Raw genomic sequence first — 13,143 nt, 5'->3', positions numbered from 1 at the left:
ATGCAATTTAATCAAGTAACTGCATATACAGTGGATCATGCTTCCCTGAGTGATACTAAATTCAATAGTAACTTTAGTAACTAGAAGTAGACTGTATTCCATCCTCTGTATTTCCACAAACATCCCATTGTCAGTAGTGATCCAACAAAACAGAGTTTATCAGAACTCTGCGGATTTAGGTCCGTATGTAATCCTAATTTGTAGTCATGACTGATGGACCATAATTAAAAATATAATTCATCCCTTTCCCCTGAACAAATTGGACATCCATACTCCAAAGCCATTTACTTGCTGTGAAAGCCTCAAGCTATTCATATTTAACTGTCTCTACAATCATTTTCTTTTCTTCTTTCTTCAGTACTCTCTGTGCTACCAGATGTAAGATAGTCAGATACTGTGATTTTTTTTATACTTGTAGTAGCAGATCTGGAGCCAAGCCAGAAACAGAATGCCAAACCAGAATGCTTTACAACTGGCTTACACTGTGACCTAGAATCAATCTACAGTATGTCAGCTCTTCTTTCAATTTACACATCTATTTACAGTTAGACAGTCTGCCTCAACGTTTTATATGAAAGAACTATGTTCAAGAATGTTAAGGTTGTCTAGCACTCAAAAGCCAGGAAATGGCTGCATTAAAGTGGCCTGTGTAAACTTAATTTGCCCCCCTTGTACATGGTCTTCAATTGCATGATCCTTTCTTATTTCTTTTGGATGTAACTTCCTAGGTTTCTTTAATAAAACTCTAAAATTCAAAAACAAAAATTCTATCATGTGGAATCATATTGATTCGCCCACAGAGGTCATCAGAAAGACTGGAATGTTTAGACAAACAGCAAAGTCCTCTCCCACTTGAGCTACTGGAGAAAAAGTAAGAGTAATAACAGGAAGAGTCTCTATGTGGCCCTACCACTAGAAGGGAACAGAGAGACACTTTGCTGGTAGGTTTCATAGCTATTTACTGGACAGCAAAGGAATTTAGAGACTCAAGAATCTTGGATTCAAGTCAAGGTTCTAAAGGGGAGAGCATTCTCTAGTGGTTAGACCCTTGTGTCCTTGTGCCTCTCCCTGTCCCCTTCCGTTCCCCCCACTAGACTCCTGCCCATCCCACCCTACTGGTATATCTCCCTAGGCTCTTTTCAACCCCGCCCCGGCCCCACCTCAATCCACTAAATTTAGTCTCTCTTTCATACAATTCCACCCAAAGTTTGATACAAAATCTAAAACAGAAAATATGAACTGTAACATCAGAGAAATGAAGAGAGGACCCAAAAGGAACTTCTCTCATGCCAACAGCAAAATTCAAAGTTGTATCTTTCTTGTGACAGTTGGGTGCACTGTCAACAAATGTATCTGCAGCTGTATTTGTTATGCCATTCTAGCTGTTATTAACAACAGCTGTTCCACACAAAAAAAACCACAAATCCTGAACTCAATTCTTTCCAGATAAGGAGAAAAGTATTTCTATTTTTCCTTAAATATTTATATAAAGTTTAAGTCTGCACATTAAAACACACTTTGTTTTGATAATGGACTATAATTTAGACAACTGGTATATTATGTCTCCAATGCACTGTCTAACAGATTGCAAGCCTTCTGGAACAAGAAAATTATTTTTCTCTCTGTGTAGTTCAGCACCAGGGATGCACACAGTCCCATGATGCACACTTTTTTTTTCTTTTTTTTTTTTGCAATTTTACCAAGTTTAATTTAAGTTAACAACCGTTTGTTTTTTTAATATGTTCTGTTATATTCCTTATAAGTTAATTGAAAACCAAGCTTTATATTCCATTCAACTTCACAACAGTCAGCAGCCCAGTATTATTCACATAAAAGAGGAATAATGTAGCCAGCGGCCACTTTAATCTTTACTATAGAGGTGTCCTAACTTACATAGCAGCCTTCCTAAATGGTTGTTGGCAGCATGTGTGATCTTCGTTATATTTGTGCCAAGCTGAGATATTATGCCACCAATACATAATTGGGAATGCTGCTCTAACTGTTCTACTCAGACAGCACAGTTCTCTGTTAGGTTGCTCAAACTGTCCTGCTTGGATGCAGGTTCAGTCCTAAGACTGCTGGCAAGTCTCCAGTGTGGTACTTCATTGGTCAAAGTTTAGTTGTTCTTGGCTAAAAGGCTAAGATGCATTGATGTCAAACATTTGGCTGCCAACTAATTATAGTCTACTGAATTATAGTATTATTAGGAGGAAAAATAATGATCTTAATAGAAAAAAATTGTTATTAGATAGCTTTACTTCCAAGTCTTGTCTTGGATGTCTTCTATTCTGATAACCTCTGAGAATCAGTCTTTTCCTTAGAAACAATATATTTTACAACTTCTCTCTTAAATACATACCCATAACCAGGGTGAATAAAAAAAGAATAAAAAAATCAATGATTTTTTTTTAAATAATTTTTTTTTTAAAAAGTCAGATTTTTTTGATAAAATGCTTTTTGAGGAAAAATACCTATCTAAAGATAGTTTTAATTAAGATATATCTTTGAGCTATAATGTCTCATCATGGAATAGGGATTATAAATTATAATTCTATAGTATGAGACAATATATTCATGTAATGTTTAAGAAAAGTTCTGTAAATGAGTTCCAATAGTTTATGGATTAAGGACCCAATCTGATGGGGTTCCAGGGGCTTCTGTATAGATTATTTAGGTTAATCTTTTTATCTACCCAATGGGACTCAGTGCTCAGTCTACAAGATACCAGAGATGCTTAGTTTTGCAGTTCTCAAACTGTGGATTTGTGTCTCCAGAGATAACATGCTTGTTAACAGCAAAAATGTGGTTAAATAAATAAATAATATATAGCGGTGAAAAATAACAGACCTCAACCCTATTGTCAGTCTGCAAATTTGTGTACACAGAGTCAATCCCTTACCTCTCTCTAAAAGTGCAAAGTTTCAAAAAGTTTAATGAATAGAAGACTGTTGGGGGCGGATTAGATCTGGACAAGGGGAAGTCTGGAGATAAATATGAGATGGGAGGAACAGGCAGTAGAAACAAGTGAAACTGTTTGAGCTGCATATTCCAGAAGTCCTGAGGTCTTTCTGAGTGTAGCCTTCATTGATTTGAGATATACCATGCCATTCTCTCACTAGAACGGAAAACCTATAATGGCAAAAGGCCATAAAAGAGACTCAGTTTGGAAATATTTTAATGAAGTTCCTCTACCTGTGGGTAAGACAGGCATGCGTGCAAAATGAAAACAGTGCAACAAAGAAATGCAAGCCCTGGGTTGCCTGAATGAAACAACTTCATGAGAAGTGTTCCTTCTCAGGAGGAAGCTGCGTTGAAGATGATGAAAGGAACATGTCTGAACATGCAGGATTTTCAGGTTGGTAAACTTTTTTATTTCATATTTCTTTCTTAGGGGCTTCCTGTCTTCCTTCTGGGCTGTTCTTGAATTCTCATGTTTAAGCAAAAATATAGTTGTTATTCTATGGTACTATCATTTTAGATGCAGTTGTGATAAAAAATAAATAGCTGAAATAGGCAGATCTTCCTTTTACAATTTCATCTTTAAAGTAGTACTGAGTGTCAGTGAATGCAATGAGTAATACTAAATGAGCAGTATGGTAATAATAATTAAGTAACTGCATTGACTTATTTTGTTTAGGAGAATCCATCCTCAACATACAGGATTCTGAAGACTATCCACCTTCAAGATTACCATCATTTTCTATAGTTTCAGAGTTATTTGCCAATGATAGCATTTCAGTCACATCACGTATATCACATAGCCACAGTATATCACCTGTAGCAAAAAGAAAAAAAAAATCTCCATCATCCAGAAACAACCACAGATAGGTTTGTGATAAGAACCAGCAGATTACAAAAAGAGATAACTGATGAAAAAATTGCCTGGTTTGTTTATGCCGGGGTCCCCAACCCCCGGGCCGCGGACCGGTACCTGGCCTGTTAGGAACCGGGCCGCGAACCGAGCGCACACGGAGCTCTTGCAGGCAGCCCAGAGCCCTTTGAATCCCGGCCACGACCAGAAACCAAAGAGCTCTGGGCTGCCCGCAGCCGCGGGGAGCCCTCTGAATCTCAGCCGCGGCCGGGAGTCAGAGGGCTCTGGGCTGCCGGCAGTGGCGGGGAGCCCAGAGCCCTTTAAATCCCAGCCGCGGCCGGGAATCAAAGGGCTCTGGGCTGCCCGCAGCGGCGGGGAGCCTAGAGCCCTTTAAATCCCAGCCGCGGCCGGGAATCAAAAGGCTCTGGGCTGCCCGCAGTGGCGGGGAGCCCAGAGCCCTTTAAATCCCAGCCGCGGCCGGGAGTCAGAGGGCTCTGGGCTGCCCGCAGCGGAGGGGAGCCCAGAGCCCTTTAAATCCCAGCCGCGGCCGGGAATCAAAAGGCTCTGGGTTGCCCGCAGCCACAGGGAGCCCAGAGCCCTTTAAATCTCAGCTGCAGCCGGGAGTCAGAGGGCTCTGGGTTGCCTGCAGAGATTCCCAGCCGCGGCTGGGATTTAAAGGGCTCAGAGCTCCCCATGGCTGCGGGTAGCCCAGAGCCGTTTGAATCCTGGCCCGCGGCCGCTGTTTGCCCCCTCCCCAGACCTCTGCCCCAACTGCCCCCCAGGACATCCACCCCCTATCTAACACCACTGGTCCCTGTCCCCTGATACCCCTCTCCTGGGACTCCTGCCCCTAACTGCCCCCCAGGATCCCACCCCCTATCTAAATGCCGGTGCTCCTTGTCCCCCAATTGCTCCGTCCCAAGACCCCTGCTCCAACTGCCCCTTGGGACCCCAGCCCCTATCTAAGCCTCCCTTCTCCTTGTCCTCAACTGCCCCCTCCTGAGACGCCCCCAGCTTTCCCCCAGGACCCCACCCCCTACCTGTCCTCTGATAAACATTTTCAACATCCTATCTTTGTGAAGCAGGGTTTTCTGCAGTGACAGCAACCAAAACGAGATTACAGAGTAGACTGGACATAAGCAACACACTTCAGGTGTCACTGTCTCCCATCACCCCCAGATGGGACCGTCTAGTTGCAGGAAAACAAGCTCAGGGCTCCCACTAATTCTGCATTATGGTCAGTTGTATAATTATTTCATTATATATTACAATAATAATAGAAATAAAAGTACAAAAATAAATGTAATGCGCTTGAATCGTCCCAAAACCATCCCACAGGTCCGCGGAAATTTTTTTTTCTACGAAACCGGTCCCTGGGGACCGCTGGTTTATGCAACAAACTCTCCTTTCCATATGATTGAAGAACCCACACTTCATTAACATGGTTCAGTCATTAAAACCAGGATATAGTCCACCCAACAGAGCAGATGTTGCAGGCAAATTACTGGATAAAGTGTATGAAAGAGAAATTGAGCAACGTGCAAAAGGTCTAGAGGGTAAAATTGTTAACCTGAGTCTTGATGGGTGGAGCAATGTCCACAACGATCCTGTTGTATTCTTGTGAGACAACAGAAGAAGAGAATGTCCTCCTTATAGAAACAATTGATACATCAGGAAATGCACACACAGCAGCATTCTTACAGGAAGTAGAATAAAAGCTATAACAACCTGAACAAAAATTCAAATGTCTAGTATGCAGCTTGGTCACAGACAATGCTGCAAATGTACCCAAGATTAGAAGAAATTATTTAGAAGACAGTCCCAAGCTAATAACATACGGTTGCACTGTTCATTTGATGCACCTCCTAGCCAAAGACTTCAGTGTTCCAGAAATAAAGGCTAATGTTGTTGAAATTGCAAAATACTTCCGTAACAACCACTTTACAGCAGCTGCTCTGAACAGAGAATACTAAATAGAAGCTACTTGTGAAAATTTTGGCCTATCCAAAAGCTACTCAAGCTTTTTAGATGTCATGATGAAAATCTTTTCTGTTTTTGTGGCTTCCACAAAACTAACAAGAATTGGATCAATTTTAGTTTAGTGTTTCTTGAGAAAGCTATGAGCAGCAGCAGCACAGGCAAGCAACGAGCACGTTCACTGTGTAGGGCTCAAAAATGGAACACGGAGGAGTAGTAGAATAATGGGACCCCCCCATCATATATCACCAACCCAGCTGGATTCCTGGTAATTGGCTCCTGGAACCTCAGCCCCCACCTGACACTAAACCCTAGGCCAGGGGTCAGCAATCGGTGGCACACAAGCTGATTTTTAGTGGAACTCTGCTGACAGCCGGGGTCCTGGCTGCTGGCCCCGCTCAGCCCGCTGCCAGTCTGGGGTTCTGTCCGCCGGCTCCTGTAAATGTAAAATGTACTACTGGCACACAAAACCTTAAATTACAGTAAATAAATGAAAACTTGGCACACCACTTCTCAAAGGTTGTTGACCCCTGTCCTAGGCCAAGATACCCAGGCCCCAGCCCTCACACTCTTTTATGCATTTGTTGGAACATGACAACAGTGGACAGAGTTTGAGTGGTATCTTTGAAGATGAGAAATAACAGTTTCAGTCACTGAAAATTCAAATTCAAACTAATAAAAAGAATTCACACAATGTGTAATTAGACTAAAGAACTCACCGCCACAGGAAGTCATTGATACAAAGAATTTAGAAAGATTCAAAAAGTGATTAGACGTTTATATGGAAAACAAGAATATCCAAAGTTATAGTTAACAGGAACACAAATTTTGGAAGGGATACGCTTCAGGGCTTAAGGATGAAACCTCACGTCTGAGGTAGATTATCTCACATCTGCCTACTTCAGGGTTCTTACACATTCCTCTGAAGTATGTGGTGTTGACCATTGATTCACTACGGCAATTCCTACAACTTATTTTAAATTACATATCACATTTAAAAAGTTTATGTGCAGAAGGCCAAATTAGCACTTGTTAGGCATATGCTGTATGGCACTAGGCCGCTAAAAGGATTAATTTCTTCCATATTTCAACATTACTGGAAAAATATGAACAGATGAAAATCACTTCTTCTCTGGTGTTTCAACACAGATGTAGTTGGTAAGAAATATGAATGGAGCCAAGAGAACCTCACCATCAGTCAGTGCTTTTTAATATTTTTCTAGCAAACTTCTATTAAGTGTAACACTGAAAATGTGTGCTGGGATTCTTTCCCCCCCAGAGAAGAATAAGTTGCCATACATATATCTTGAAAAGTCCGCTCATCTACTCCCCAGTGATTGGTGGAGATTAGACCATTAATACCTGAAGAATTAAAGCTTTCATTTAAAAAAAAATTTTTTTGACGTGCCTAGCCATTATGGCTGCAAAGATAACCTTCCAAATATGAAACAATGAAGTGATGTATTCAAGTCTTCAGACAGCACCAATGCCTCTGTTACTATCAGCAGCACAGTGAAATTAACAAGACACCAATTATCTGTTTTTATTCAGATTTCTGTGTGAGGCAGTGAAATTTTAAGTCATATCAATTTCATTCTGCTGCTGCTTGAGAACACAATAAGCAACACCCAGAAACTGGAGCCATTTGCAGACGAGAACTGTTTCCCCATCCTCAGAAAGGCGTGTGGAATTTTTTATTTGCATTGGATTCCTTGGGGCCATCCCCAGTCATGGACCAGGACCTCATTGCTGTACGCACCATTCAAATGTTAAAGTACAGATCCACAAGAATCTGCATGTTAGGAGGCTGAGAGGAAGTAATGTAGCAGATGCCCCTTCCCCTCAGGTTTCTTCTGTACTGGGTTTGGATGGAGAGAAAGGGGTACACTCTTCCATCAGCCATAGAGGGGCAAAGGAAGGGAAGTTTCAAGTGTACCACAAGCCTGCTAGTAAATGCCTGATATCAACCAAAAAAACCCCACACAAGACATAAAACAGAGCATGAGAACAGCACCCAGGGACTACATCCCAACACCCTCTATCCTCCCAGCAGTTGCCTTCAAACACAGCAGATATGTAACCCTCAATGAAAAAAACGTTTGTAAACATGGCAAATTATGTTCATAATTTGATATAAAAACCATATCACACACTATATACTGAATATTAAGTAGATGTTTTCCTTTTTAGCTGTGTGTTTAATTCCATCTGAAAGTACATGCATTGAAAAACTGAGAAACATGTCTCAGTATATATACTCCTTGCATTTCAGCCCACCCCTACTTTTATCTTATTTCATACTTTTCTTTTTAAATGTAAGATCAGAATCCATATTTTAACTGAGTGTGTGTGGGATGTAAAATAGGTCAGATAAGATATAGAACAGAGGTTCCCAAACAGTGATACGCGAGATGTCTCTTGAGGATACGTGGTAGAAATTGTGTAATGGTGGATTTTTTTATTAATTATTTTATTTATTGCCTTTTCATAATAGGCTACCCAGACAAAGCTTTAAAACTCTGTGGGAATTTGTTATATAAAATAAAGCAGCTAATTTACTTAAAGATGTACCAATGAGAACACAGATACACAGAAACATTGACATACAGAGCCCTTACCTCCAATCACCGTAGAGCACGGGGTTCAGTTGCCAAGCAACTGTCAAGTCTAACTGAGCTCAGAACTTTGTCAAGGTTTTTTTTTTTCAGTTGTATATGTCTCACTATAACTTTACCTGTACATAAACAGTGAAATGTGGACAGATGGCTAAAGAGAGGTACTGTTAAGAACAAGACAACGTATCAGTGATGAGAATGGTAGGGGTACGCAAGCAGCTGAAGATCTGGAAAGGGGTACCCAATAAGAAAAGTTTCGGAACCTCTGATATAGAGCTTGTAAACCACTCTCCAACCTTTCAGGCAGCACGGTTTGGCAGCTTCCCCGCTGGATCTTTTTGACCATGCATTTGAAAAGGCCATATATTTTTTTAAAAAGTAGCATGAACTCTGGTTTACCCAGCTTCAAAGAGTGTGGATTTTTTATTTTAATGTGCAACTCAGTGATTTCATGTTCATATTAACTGCACCAGGACAATTCAGGGTGAGCCGATCAAAATAAAGACAATTTAAATAATCGATTTTAATCATTCATAGATTTTTAAGACCAGAAAGGACCATTAGATCATCTAATCTGACCTCCTATATCTCATAGGCCATAGATTTTTACCTAGTTACTTCTGTATTGAGCTCAATAATTGTGTTTGGCTAAAGAATATCTTCCAAAAAGGCACAGAACACCACACTATTTCCTTGGTAGTTTGGTTCAATGGTTAATCAAACTCACCATTGAAAATGAATGCCTAATTTCTAATTAGAATGTGCTTGGCTTCAATTTGCAGCCACTGGCTTTTGTTATACCTTTCTCTATTAGACTTCAGACCAAATTAGTAACCAGTATTTTCTCCCCATGAAGGTACACACTGTAATCAAGTCATCGCTCAAGTCTCCTTTTTTGATAAACTAAATAAAACAACAAGGAGTCCAGTGGCACTTTAAGACTAATAGATTTATTTGGGCATAAGCTTTCATGGGTAAAAAACCTCACTTCTTTAGATGCAACATATTTGAAGAAGTGAGGTTTTTTACCTACGAAAGCTTATGCCCAAATAAATCTGTTAGTCTTTAAGGTACCACTGGACTCCTTGTTGTTTTTGTGGATACAGATTAACACAGCTACCCCCTCATAAATAGATTAAGTTCTTTAAGTCTCTTGCTGTAAAGGCATTTATCCCAGCCCTCAAATAGTTTTCGTGGCTCGTTTCTGCATCCTCTCCAATTTTTCAAAATTTAAAATGTGGACATGAGAACTATATACAGTATTCTCAGTCTCACCAATGCCATATATAGTGGGAAAATAATCTCCCTACTCCACTGTTTATACATCCAAGGCTCACACTAAACCTTTTTTGCCACAGCATTGCACCAAGAGCTCATGTTCAGTTCATGCTCAAAATGAGTTGCTTTCTCACTATGATTCCTAAATCCTTTTCAGAGTTACTGTTTTCTAGGATATAGTCCCCCATTCTGTGGGAACAGTCTACAGTCTTTGTTCCTATATTAGGGCTGTCAATTAATCACAGTTAACGCAAGCGATTAATACAAAACAAATTAACTAGGTTAAAAAATAGTCATGACTAATTGCAGTTTTAATTGCACTGTTAAACAATAACAGAATACCAATTTAAATTTATTATAAATATTTTTGGGTTTTATTGCATTTTCAAATATGTTGATTTCAATTACAACACAGAATACAAAGTGCATGGTGCTCACTTTATATGATTTTTTATTACAAATATTTGCACTGGAAAAAAGATAAAATAAATGGTATTTTTCAATTCACCTCATACAAGTACTATAGTGCAATCTCTTTATTGTAAAAGTTCAACTTACAAATATAGAATTATTTTTTTCATAACTACACTCAAAACCAAAACAACGTAAAACTTACTCCCGGGGAATTCTGTGCCACTGCGTGCATGCTTAATTAACTAGCAGTGTGTTTCTTAAATTTTTTGCACAGGAAAAAAAGCTTCTGCCAGAAAGTTGCTGCAGTTCCGCCTTTTGCCCACCAGAGGGCACTGTGGCAATAGAACAGAGCAGCAGCTCCAGGCCAGCTAGGGAAGAGAAAGAGCCTGCCTCCTTCACTGCACCAGTCAGGAGATGGGGGATACGGGGGGGGTGGGGGGGGGTGAGAGTCAGATAGCGTGGGGCTGCTGGGGGGGTCAGACAGTGGTTTCACAAGGGCTAGTGGGGAAGGACAAACTGGGGCAGGAACTGAATGGGAGTGGAGGTGCAGGGCCACACTGGGACAGGGGAGGAGGTGCAGGGCCACATAGGGATAGGGGATGGCTGAGTGGGGGCACAGAGACAGAAGGGGACAGAGGGAGGGGGTGCAGGGCCACATGGGGATGGGGAGTGGGTGAGGGACACATGTAGACAGGGGGTGCAAGGACACATGAGGGTGCAGGAGCACATGTAGACAGGGACAGATGGTGCCTGACTGAATGTGAGAGGCTAGGGGTCAGCCAGGGTCTGCGGGGGAAGCTCCCTAACAATTCCTTCCCACCCCTCCACCCCCCAAAAAAACCTGTTCCATATTTTTCGTACCCTACCCTACAACCCTCCAAGTTCATACCCAGGTTCCTTCCCAGCAATTACTTCCCTCTCCCTCAGTTCCTCCGTTACCCCTGACTCCCCCAAGCCTTTGCACGGCTTCTGAGGGGTGTAGGAAATACAGTTCTGTATTACAGTTTAAATGAATTATTACTCAGAGTTCTATATTAATATGCCTAGTAAGGAATCTATTTGTAAAAATATTTCCTGAATTTTTTTTGTTGTCTGTATTGTTACAGACACATTTGCCGACAGGTATTTTGAAATAAATGACCAAAAATAATTGAAACTGGTGTCATTATATTGACAAAATATGCAGAATTTTGCAGAATCTGAAAATACTGTGCAAAGAATTTTTAATTTTTTGGTGCAGAATTCCCCCAGGAGGAAACACTAGAACCTACAAGTCCACTCAGTCCTACTTTTTGTTCAACCAATCACTAAAGCAAACTAGTTTGTTTACATTTATGGGAGATAATGCTGCCTACATCTTATTTACAATGTCACCTGATAGTGAGAACAGGCGCTTCCATGGCACTGTTGTAGCCAGCATTGCAAGGTATTTATGTTCCAAATATGATATACATTTTTTCATAACTACACTCAAAAACAAAACAATGTAAAACTGTCCCTTCATGCTTCGACTTGTAGGCTCTAAAGTTTCACATTATTTTGTTTTTGAGTGCAGTTATGTAAAAAAAAAATTTCATTTCTAAGTTGCACTTTCACAATAAAGAGATTCCACTACGGTACCTGTATGTGGTGAACTGAAAAATACTATTTCTTTTCTTTTATCTTTTTTACGGTGCAAATATTTGTATTTAAAAATATTATAGTGAGCAACATACCACTTTGTATTCTGTGCTGTAACTGAAATTAATATATTTGAAAATGTAGAAAAACATCCAAAATACTTATAATAAATTTAAATTGGTGTTTTATCATTGTTTAACAATGCAATTAAAACTGTGATTAATCGTAATTTTTTTAATCTCACAATTGTGATTATTTTTTAATAGTTTGACAGTCCTGTCCCTGATGTTGTCCTTGTATTTGTCTGTGTTAAAAAACACTGTTTGAATGAGCCCAGCTTATCAAGCGATCCAAGTCACTCTGACTGCCTTTTCCTCATTATTTTGTATCACTATCTTTGATTCATCCAGAAACTGTATTATCCGTAATTTTTTTTTTACTAAAAATAAAAAATACCATTAATAAAAATGTTGAGTAGCATCTGACCTGTTATCAATCCCTGCGGACTTTTACTAGAAACTTCTCCATTCAATGATGATCCTCCCTATTGATAACTCTCTTTGAGATCTCTGTTAGCCAGTTCTCAATCCTTTGAACTTGTGCTTTGATATTATATAGTGTTCATTCTTAATCAGAAAGTTATGTGGTACTAAGCCAAACTCTTTACAATAGTCTAAGTATATTACATCTAACTGATAATCTCATAAAAAAATGAAGTCAGGTTTATTTGACAAAATCTACTTTCCAAGTATCATGGTAGCTAGCATTAATTGTACTCTCATTTTTTCATTCTTTATAGATTGAATCCTATATTGGCTTTTCCATTAATTTTGCATGGGACTGATGTCTAGCTAATTGCCTGGGTCATCCCTCGTGCCCTTTTTGAATACTGGCACATTAAGCACTCTTCTAATGTTCTGGAATTTACTTTGTATTCCAAGATTTATTAAAATCTATCAGCAGGCCAGATATCTCTTCACCCAACTCTTTTAGGGCTCTTGGGTGCAATTTACCCAGGCCTGCTAATTTTAAAATGTTTATCCCTACTAGATGCTGTTTGACATCCTCATTTCATTACAAATGGAGGATCCTGATTTAAATCAACAATCTAAAATGCTAATTTTAAGCAATATTTACACTGGCGTCATTTTACAGTAAGAGTTTTCACTGGTGCAGTTACACCACTGTATGGTCATGAATGACTCAAATATCCTGTACATACAATGCCCAAGCCAGTTAAATATCTTATTTTTTATTACCTGACACTAGCAAACATCAAAACTGCTTCCTTCTGATTTAGCATCACAAACATACTCTTTATGGAAGGACCCCAGTAAATGGCAAACATATTTTTTTTTTAAAAAGGCCAAAAACAGCCAAAGTTAGAGATTCTGTCTGTAAGTTTCCAAGACAGGAAATGGTATAATA

The 13,143-nt window shown here is 39.7% G+C and overlaps 1 protein-coding gene across 4 annotated transcripts in view; it reads right to left on the bottom strand.

Moving 5' to 3' along the window:
* Nucleotides 1-13,143, bottom strand: part of SCAF8 (SR-related CTD associated factor 8) — a 152,314-nt gene that overhangs the window by 114,445 nt on the left and 24,726 nt on the right. The window lies entirely within an intron of this gene.

Source organism: Mauremys mutica, chromosome 3 (genome assembly GCF_020497125.1).
Source record: "Mauremys mutica isolate MM-2020 ecotype Southern chromosome 3, ASM2049712v1, whole genome shotgun sequence".
NCBI lineage: Eukaryota > Metazoa > Chordata > Testudines > Geoemydidae > Mauremys > Mauremys mutica.
This window is presented reverse-complemented; position numbering and strand designations above follow the sequence as displayed.